This window comes from Rhinoderma darwinii, chromosome 9 (assembly GCF_050947455.1).
Source record: "Rhinoderma darwinii isolate aRhiDar2 chromosome 9, aRhiDar2.hap1, whole genome shotgun sequence".
Classification (NCBI taxonomy): domain Eukaryota; kingdom Metazoa; phylum Chordata; class Amphibia; order Anura; family Rhinodermatidae; genus Rhinoderma; species Rhinoderma darwinii.
Window position 1 is genome coordinate 108,583,154 of NC_134695.1, and position 10,551 is coordinate 108,593,704.

At 43.8% G+C, this 10,551-nt stretch overlaps 1 long non-coding RNA gene across 1 annotated transcript; it reads left to right on the top strand.

Annotated features, from left to right (window-relative positions):
* The first annotated feature begins 489 nt into the window (after positions 1 to 489).
* LOC142660552 (uncharacterized) lies at positions 490 to 8,364 on the top strand. Its single transcript, XR_012850523.1, has 5 exons — positions 490 to 1,121; positions 3,843 to 3,963; positions 4,103 to 4,305; positions 5,371 to 5,465; positions 7,857 to 8,364. It is a non-coding gene; the product is annotated as an uncharacterized LOC142660552 (long non-coding RNA).
* The last annotated feature ends 2,187 nt before the right edge of the window (positions 8,365 to 10,551 follow it).

Consider the following 10,551-nt stretch of genomic DNA (forward strand, 5'->3'; position numbering starts at 1 on the left):
ATGAGTGTAATATAATGAGTGCAGGTAGGTATATAATGGATGAGTGTAATATAGTGAGTGCAGGTAGGTATATAATGGATGAGTGTAATATAATGAGTGAAGGTAGGTATATAATGTATGAGTGTAATATAATAAGTGCAGGTAGGTATATAATGTATGAGTGTAATATAGTGAGTGCAGGTAGGTATATAATGTATGAGTGTAATATAATGAGTGCAGGTATGTATATAATATATGAGTGTAATATAGTGAGTGCAGGTAGGTATATAATGGATGAGTGCAATATAATGAGTGCAGGTAGGTATATAATATATGAGTGTAATATAATGAGTGCAGGTAGGTATATAATGTATGAGTGTAATATAATGAGTGCAGGTAGGTATATAATGGATGAGTGTAATATAATGAGTACAGGTAGGTATATAATGGATGAGTGTAATATAATGAGTGCAGGTAGGTATATAATGGATGAGTATAATATAGTGAGTGCAGGTAGGTATATAATGGATGAGTGTAATATAGTGAGTGCAGGTGGGTATATAATGGATGAGTGTAATATAGTGAGTGCAGGTAGGTATATAATGTATGAGTGTAATATAATGAGTGCAGGTAGGTATATAATGGATGAGTGTAATATAATGAGTGCAGGTAGGTATATAATGGATGAGTGTAATATAGTGAGTGCAGGTAGGTATATAATGGATGAGTGTAATATAGTGAGTGCAGGTAGGTAGGTATGTCAGTAATACACTGCAGAATTAATGCACCATGTGATCAAGATTTTTATAAATATTATTCTCTTGTATTAAATAGATTTCTACTACATGTAAACATAAAGGTTTTCTATATTTTCTTTGCTATCTTTTCTGTACCCCACATGGCCACTCTATGGTGATGCAGGTGGGGGCGCTATTTCACTGTTTACCTCCGGCAGCAGAAGGGCGAGGTGCAGCCCTGCCACACAACAACAATCCTGGTTCCGCAGTAGAATGTTCAGTTTTTTTGGTGTAAACTTTTTGCATAGATTTTCATTGTAGGATCTGTACAAAGTGGAGCTGCCAGGAGATCGGAGACTTGATGAGATGGACGCATGCAGCTCCCGTCAGGAACATACTGGTTAGGTGAGTCGTCCCACCTCATAATATCCATGAAAAATGGAACTAAATAGGTTTTGGACAAATATCAAACTATCACTGCCAGGCAAAAAACTTTAAAACCTAATTTTTAATAAATATTAACTGTAAAAAAAATAATCAAATACCAATTTAATTTTACTACAAAACACATAGCACCTCGATCAGTGGTACAAGCATCTTTGGGGTACTCCAGCGGGTAAAGTTCATAGAACAGGGTATAATACTAGTAATACCAGTTCAGTATCCGGGCATAATAAACAATGAGTAGTCCCACCCCACCCCCTTTCTCATCCATATTAGGCTCTGTTCACATCTGCGTTGGGGTCCCGTTCTGACGTTCCGTTAGAGGTTTCCGTCAGAACGGGACCCTGAGCAGGCACCGACGAAAACCAGGGGTTTCCCTTTCCATCACCATTGATTTCAATGGTGACGGAGCCGGTGCCCGTGGTTTCCGTTTGTCTCTTTTGTGCACCGGACCCGTCGTTTTGCCGGAAGCAATAGCGTAGTCGACTACTGAAATCAATGGTGATGGAAACGGAAACCCCTGGTTTCCGTCTGGGTCAGTTTGTGTCTGCTCAGGGTCCTGTTCTGGCGGAAACCTCTGACGGGAACGTCAGAACGGGACCCCAATGCAGATGTGAACAGATCCTTAGGGCATGACCAGACGTGGCGGAATTGCTCTGGAATTCCGCTGCGGAAAGTCCGCAGCAGAAATCTGCAGCATACACGTTTCTCCATTGCTTTCCACAGCTTTTTAGTTGGGTTCGTTTACACGTTGCGGACAATTCGCTGCGGAGCATAGGCTGCGGTGCGGAATTTAGTGTCCGCAGCATACACTGACTGTTGCGGACGTGTAGCGGACTTGTTGCGGACTCATTGCAGAATTTCTAAATTGACTTCAATGGAGAGTGAAAATTCCGCAATGAAGTCTGCAGATGTTATGTGTGCTGCGGACCGTGCTGGTTTTACTAACATGATAGTTCTTCATTCTGGCTGGACCTATGTATCTCTAGGTCTACAGCCAGACTGAGGAAGTCAATGGGGCTCCCGTAATTACGGGTGACTACGTGTGTGCACCCGTAATTACGGGAGCGTTGCTAGGCGACGTCAGTAAATAGTCACTGTCCAGGGTGCTGAAAGAGTTCAACGATCGTCAGTAACTGTTTCAGCACCCTGGACAGTGATTCCAATAACAATATAGAGCAACCTGTAGAAAAAAAATAGAAGTTCATACTTACCGAGAACTCCCTGCTTCTTCCTCCAGTCCGGCCTCCCGGGATGACGTTTCAGTGCAAGTGACGGCTGCAGCCAATCACAGGCCAATCACAGGCTGCAGCGGTCACATGGACTGCCGCATCATCCAGGGAGGTCGGGCTGGATGTCAATGGGAGGTCAGAGACGGAAACGCTTGAAGAAAGGGCTTGACGCTGCTTTTTCCTGTGAGTGTTTTTTTCTCGTGGGAAAAACGCCTCTGCATCCCATTGAAATCAATAAGATTAGTTTTCGGAAGTTTTTTGATGCAATTTTCGAATCGGTTTACACGTCAAAAAACGCTCCAAAAAACTCTGTGTGAACTAGGCCTAATATTTCTCCATATATTACATGTGGATTTTGCAGCATATTTGGCTGTGCATCCTTTGCATTACAATCTACTGCAGATTGTTACTGCTGCAAGTTTATGCAGTTTTCTAGAACCCTATTCACATTCATGCTTTATGTGTCAATTTGACCATGGAAATCTGCAATAAATATGTAACATGTGAACATAGACTTAGGGGCTACACGTGATGTTTCAGGCTACATTTACACACTGCAACCAGGTTACATCACACTTGTCTTCTCTCCCAGATTGTCCTGGAGACTTCCAAACTAGGGAAGATCTTACATGATGTAGCTGCATAAAGGAAGGCACTCTGCTGGGACTATTTGTGAGGGGGAACTCTGCTTGTAGTGGTTATTGGGGGCAGTCTGCTGGCACTAATTATTGGAGGCACTTTGCTGGCAATATGGTTTATTGAGGGGTCTCTGCTGGTAGTGTTGTTTATGAGGGGGCAGTATACTGGCACTGTTTAAGGGACAATACTCTGCTGGCACTGTATGGGGGCACTCTGCTTACTCTGAGGCTGGGTTCACACGACCACATTAACGTCCGTAATGGACGGACGTATTTCGGCCGGAAGTTCCGGACCGAACTCAGTGCAGGGAGCCGGGCTCCTAGCATCATAGTTATGTACGATGCTAGGAGTCCCTGCCTCGCTGCAGGACAACTGTCCCGTACTATAATCATGTTTTCAGTACGGGACAGTAGTTCCACGGAGAGGCAGGGACTCCTAGCATCGTACATAAGTATGATGCTAGGAGCCCGGCTCCCTGCACTGAGTTCGGTCCGGAACTTCCGGCCGAAATACGTCCGTCCATTACGGACGTTAATGTGGTCGTGTGAACCCACCCTAATTATGGGGTCGCTCGCTGATAACTGAGGCTTCTTAGCTGTCCTTATCGGTGGCGTTTACATAGGAAAGAAATTCTCAAACCACATCTCAAATCTCCCTGTAGTTGATTCTAAAAACAGACAAGTACGGCTCAGAAAAACGGCTGCAAACAAATAACCATTGATGTGAATGGAAATGAACAAAATGTTTTTCGCTTTCTGCGATTATTATTGACATGTTTTATAAGACATGTTACATCTCGTGTTATACACAGCAGGAGGCAACAGCACACGTCTTATCACACAGGAAGAGGAAATACATCAGAAAGGGAAAGAGGAAGAGGAAGAGCAGCCATGTCATACAGGAAATACAGGGAAGTGACATCATCGCAGGAGGTAACGTATATCCTGTGTGCGGGGACCCCAGAAATATGATGACACTGACGTATCAGGGCTGATACATAGTAATGTTATGTTAATGTTATGTCATTATATATCATTACGTGTGTGTTTAGGCTGTGCTTATATATGTTAGTAGGTCGGACCAGAAGGATCGCGTGTTCTGTATACAAGCTCCAGATAAGAAGAACATGGATCAGCACATCAACACCAGCGCTCCTGGGACTACGCTCCAACCACACAGCATTTCATCCGGAGGATCGACTGTTCCGTAGTCCAAAACGTCACTTCTCGGGTTCTATTCCTACAATGGAGGAAAAAGTCAATTACATATTTTCAGTAATTATTGTTACAATATTTTCATTAAGGAAATCTCTTGTATGGAATATTTTTTTGTATCACCTTAACTTCTGGTTACACCTGAAATGCCCTATAAGGGTATTTAGATATCATAGAGGGGGGTATCACGCTGGAGACCCTCTCTAAGACCCAAATGGAAGCTCTGCGCCACCTCTGTCCAGAGGCTGTGTGTGGTATTGCAGCTTTTCTGTATTGAAATGTATAGGGCTAAGCTGTCCACACACCGCACATCACCTGTGGACAGGTGTGGCTCTGTTTTTGGAAGATATCAGCTCTATTTTTCTAATTATGTACAACCCCTTTAATTACATAATCTCTTTAGAGGGTTTTCTCCATCTCAGACGTTTATGTGATATCCACCTATGCGCATGCACGCAGCTCTCTCCGTTCTGTACTATGGGAGTTACACAAATAGTTCAACAGCGCTCAGCTGTTTCCGAAACTTCCATAGAACAGAATAGAGAGAGGGACGTGCGAGGCCTTTCCCAAGTCATTCTGCACCTGGAATCAGCAGCCATTAGACGGGACAGGGATGTGGGAACAAAGCAGGACAGGGTCAGGGAGAGACCTCCGTTTTCCACATAGGTGTGAGTCCCAGAGAAATAGTAAGATGGGAGTACCCCTTTAAATAAAACTTCTTAGTGATGATCCATTTTCTTAAGGTGTTTAATTAAACTATGGACAGTGGGGTCGAAGAACCGGCACCCAAAATATCTATACTGGAGTGACATGCCTGTTACTAACGCTGTATACAAGCTCCCCCCGTATAACAGACAGGGCCCTCACTGAGACTTTGTAGGGGCTCCTAGAGACAAATATATATTGATGTACAGACATTTTCCCCTCCGTTATTGTGCAGCAAGACCTCCCCACATATAACAGGCAGGACCCTCACTGACCCCCTGGACAGACACATAGGCCTGAATATATTTATATCTTTATATTTTCCATTATTCACCTGCAGGAAATGTTATTTTTAGAAATGGGGAGAAATACTTGGAATTGTGTTTTTTAGTTTCTGATGTTATTTTTGTTACTTCTCAGGTATAAGGAGAAAAGTATCCGGCACAGACAAGATGAGACGGGGATGAAGATGTGCGGAGGACTGTACCCCCCCGGGAAAGAGCGGGCTGTCACTGGTATTACCATGGGGCAGATTTACTAAGGCCTCATGCACACGACCGTAGTGAGGTGCATTGACCGTGACTTACGGCTCGTACGTCCGCGGAGTGTCACCCACAGCCGCCCTCAAATCGCGGGCCGTGCATATGACCGCGTGCATTGTTTTCTATGAGCCTGTACCGCAAAACACGACCGTAATAAGACATGTCCGTTGTTTTTGCGGTCCCGGTTCCTGGGCAATGCACGGACCGTGGAAACCACGGTCGTGTGCATGGGCCCATTGAAATGAATGGGGCCGCAATTCACCTGCAGATTTGTGGGTGAATTGCGGCTGCAAAAATACGTTCGTGTGCATGGGGCCTAAAACTATCTGAGTTTTACACAGTGTAAACTAATACAAGGAAGTCAGAAATTGCGCCAAATTTATCACAGTGGTGCACGATGTATGATAGATTTTACTAGACCTGTTAGACACTTTTCTCTTCCTTATACCACCTCTTGGATGACTTAGTTTAAGACACGCCCCTTTATTCTAGGCCACGCCCCTTGTCAAGCACGCCACAAAATGTGGCTAAAACAATTAATAAATATGGCGCACAACATGTACGCCATAATTCTGGCTCAATTTGAATAGTAAATCTGCCCTACTATAAATGTAATATAAATTTGGGGTTAGTATTCAGGGCATATTCCCTATTTAAAGAATTGATAAGAGTCGGGAATCCTTCAGCTTAGTCCATTCTCTCTACTATCAGTCAGTACAGGGAGTAGTAGTACATATAAAACATTACATTGTCACCATGTCAGCTTTATTCTGCCTGCACTGACAGCACAAAGTCTTCATGGTGACTGCAGGACTGGAAGTCAAGGACCACCTCTATGATGTCCGCGGGACCTAATAGGGATATGGCTCTTTTTCCATTTATTTGTTGTTGTACTGTAATGAGAATAATATTTACATGCAGTATTTATTGCTAGGGGTATTTTTTTTCTGAAAATTCTATAAAGAGCAAGTGGCGTAGGATTGGATAAGTCTGGTGACATCAAGACACAAATGTGACCTCAAGAATTTGTCAATGAGCTGATAATCCCGGTGCCAATTCTGGCTGCAAGTAATATATAAAGGGGCACACCTACCTCAAGTACTGGCACACTATAAGGTCATCAGGGTGACTGCAGGACTGGAATTAACGCTCTTTTATGAAAAGGGTGTTTTGCAATGTTCAGCACATGGCAGCTTTGTGTATATAGTAGTATATAGACCCTACTGCACTGATTCTTCATACTATACCCTAATATAGCATAGTTGACAATATTTGGAATTTCTTTCTAGGGACACTTTAGTTTCAGATGGATTGAGACAGGACTTGACAGGGCGTACCTTTGACAGAACGTGGTTCATTGGGCATGGCTTGTCATGGGGCAGGGTTAGTGAGAATACGCTTTGTGTACCAGATATTCCCTGTATTCTGTCCTCACTATAAAAACATTGCAGTAAGGACAGTATAGAGGGAGGGTATCACCTGCAGAAGTGATCTAAGTAAGTATGGCACGTGACCACTGTGGCCAGTGATTGACTAGTGCGATCATGTGCCGATACGGGACATCACTGGTCCAGCCTATGTAAACAGGCCGGCAGGGGATTGTGAACCGCCGGCACTGGAGCCGCAGAGAATTAGAAGGTGGGTATTTGCTAAATGGTGCAATTTTCAGTTTGAATTACAATTTTTATAAAGCCTGGAAAACCCCTTTAATACCAAACCCTAAAATGTATTCAGACCCCCGGACAAATCCGCTTTATGTACTTCCCGCTCCTTCAGCAGCTCTGGGTCCCATTCGGCTCCGGACCCCACCTCTGCGGGCTGAGCCAGGAGCTGTTAGTGATATTGGCCTTTACATATTGGAGTAATCCAATAGATAACAGCCAATTTTTAAAATAAAATCCTGCGATGTAGTTTGGGTGGGCACTGCGCCTTTGATTGCATGACAAATTTTTCTTGTAGTTCCCCTTTAAAAATTGGTAAGCGGCGGGTAACACAAATACTTCACACGTGGACAGTAAAGTAAAACCCATTTTATTTTGACTGTATTTCTGGACCGGACTGGTCCGGGACTAAACTTGACTGGTCCCTTCGTCAGGTTAAGATCAGATAAAGGGACAAGTCGTGCCAGAAACGCGTATTTAAATAAAATTCTACCATCGCTTGGCGCCCTATCTGTCCCCGTTTTGAAACCTTTGTGTTAACCGCATCTTAGTTGAGCAGATTTACTTGTGAATTTTGTATCTTAGTTGAACATAGAACGCACTATCTACCTACCTGGCAGACAAAGGGTCTTGGTGTGGGTCACGGGGAATATCTTCAAGAGAGCAACTCTTCACTAGGACATTTTATTTATTCTTGTTTCAGAACTGAAGGGAATGTACCGTACAACATCAGCAGGAGGAAGCCCTGGTGTCGAGAACGTCAGCCATGGAAAGGGATGTGCCAGATCAAGGTCTCTACGCTAAAGAGGCAGCAGATATGAACCACTAATGTCCATCTAAGAATGCCGGAACGTCATCCGTCCACACCTCCTCCTTCCCATCCCCCACTGTCCAGAAGGGGTTTTTAAGATCCATCCAATTAAAAGACAACTGTCCAGAAGTCTTTGAAAATGAAGCCTTGTCCATGATTCGCAGGGCTGCGGTGAAGTACAATGGTTTTGGGTGTTTAATGGCAAGTCTCTTCAGATGCCCGGCAATGGACTTCCTCCCCTCGTCCTGTTTGGTAGGGTCTCTGCACTCCCTTTCCTGTAGAACAGCTGCCTCTACAGATTCCCAAGGCCATCCATATTTTTTTCCTGTCTGGCTGATAGCAACACATGTCAATAAAAACATACCTCAATGTATTTATTGTATTTCTAATAAAAATGGATAGACAAATACATAAAAATAATTTGTTTTAATTCCAAAGAACTTTCATAAAATCTATATTATACCTGTGTAATCAATTGTGGACATGGTCACTGATTCATTGAAGTCCAGCAAAGAAATCCCCCAGCCTGAGACATACTGTACTCCGTGTCAGAAGAACAAGAAGCTACAAAAAGAGAGACAACTGCATCCAGTCGATGTTCAACAAAGAGGTTTAAAAGGTGAGAAGACTAATTGACATTTTTTTTCAAGGTATTATCCTAGGGAGCGCTCCTGTTATCATCTTTGTCTCACACTGTATTTTCCTAAGGTACTGTATACATTTCACTCATTAATGCCGACCTAGCCAAGTGAGCACACAACAAACTAAGCCTGCGCACGCAAATAGAGTACCAACCATCTACACATCATTCCAATAAAGGAGTTTTGCCTTTGCACAGCGCTCCAAGGGGAGCACAATACAACTTCAATGCTGCAAATACCTAACCTGAACGTCACATCTGCACCTTCCTCTTCTCTTTTGAAGGTGTTAGTGTACAGAGTAGTAGGGGAATTGACCAGACATGATGTGCTGCCTTGTGGACTGTCCTATATTTCCAGAGCGAATGAAAGATAGGTGGTCTGGCCAGTTGTAGACTTCATCCCTAACATCTGACACAGACCAAAATATTCGGCACTCAAAGCCAAAGTTTTAAGAAATCTCAAGTGCGCCAACTACAGCGGTCAGCCGCCATTCGGAACGAAGCGCCAACTACTGGATGTACCAGCAACCAGAACGGCACAGTGCCTGATGAAGGTCATGTAATGACCGAAGCGTCGCACTAAGCCTCTGGCATCTACAACCACTTGAAAAAAATCAAGATTTCTTCTTTAAACTTCAGCTTTGTGTGCCAAATACTTATTTTGACTACGATTGGGTTGGGACCCTATTCGTGCACCTACATCGTCTAGTGCGTTCTGAACCACTACTTATCTGACACAGACCATCCTGGAGCTGAATGTCTCTGAGGCTGCTCTTTCAAAGTTGCTAATGTAGCTCATCTGGGCTCCATAGACCCAACCTTTATATATGACTCCTAGAGAAATGGGTTAGTGAAAGAAAAAGGTAAAATTCAGATCCTGGAGGCCATTGAGTATGTCAACCTTTGGAGCTTGATTGGCATCTACGCCATATTTTCAAAGTAATCCATCAGATGTCTCAAGAAGAACATTTTATGAGGAAAGGACAATGTTGATGAGATTGCAGGTCCTCCTGTTTCTAACTCACATAATTATTACCGAGCATCCAGGTAAATAGTGCATACAAAGTCCAGAAATATAACCAGGCGACTGTCCAGATAAACATTGGATACAGCGCCCAGAAATGGTGCATTGTGCCCCGATAAATATTTCCTTAAAAGGAATGTCCGAGAAATTAAACTAGTTGCATGGAATGTTTTGAAATGAAAAAAACAGCCATTACTCACCTGTTAAATCCCCTGCACCCATGATCTGGTGGTCAACCCGATGGGTTGATTGAAGAGACTACCCTACGTGGATCGACACCCGCTACAAAATTCTCACCTAAAAATTAAGATATGGAATAGGTTACCCCTTTCTATGGCAGATCGAATAGCCGTAATTAAAATGATAGTATTACCCCAGTTGTTGTATCCACTGATTAACAGTCCCATATGGATAGGAGAAAAGACGTTTAAATGCATAGAAAGCTTAACCCCTTCCCGACATTTGTCGTAAGTATACGACATGGAAAGCCAGTGCTTCCCGCAAAATGTCATATACTTACGCCAAATAATTGGCACCGGCTCAGAAGCTGAGTCGGTGCCATCATCGCCGGATCTCAGCTGTATCTGACAGCTGACATCCGGCTGTAATGGCGGGGACCAAAATTAGCTTCGATCCCCGCCATTAACCCCTTCAATGCAGCGTTCAAACGTAATCGCTACATTTAACCTGTTTGCAGCTCATTGGAACCACAGCAATGAAATTGCCGGGGTTCCGGTGGCTGCAATAGCAACCTGAGGCCTAATACTGGCCTCCCAGTCTGCCTAGCACGGAAGCCGGTCAAGATCCGTACAGCGGCGGAGCCTGATCGGCTTCCGTAGCCGCCGGCAAGATGGCGCCGACTCAGGAGCTGATCCAGCGTCATCAGCGGTGGAGTTCAGCTGTATATTACAGCTGACATCCAC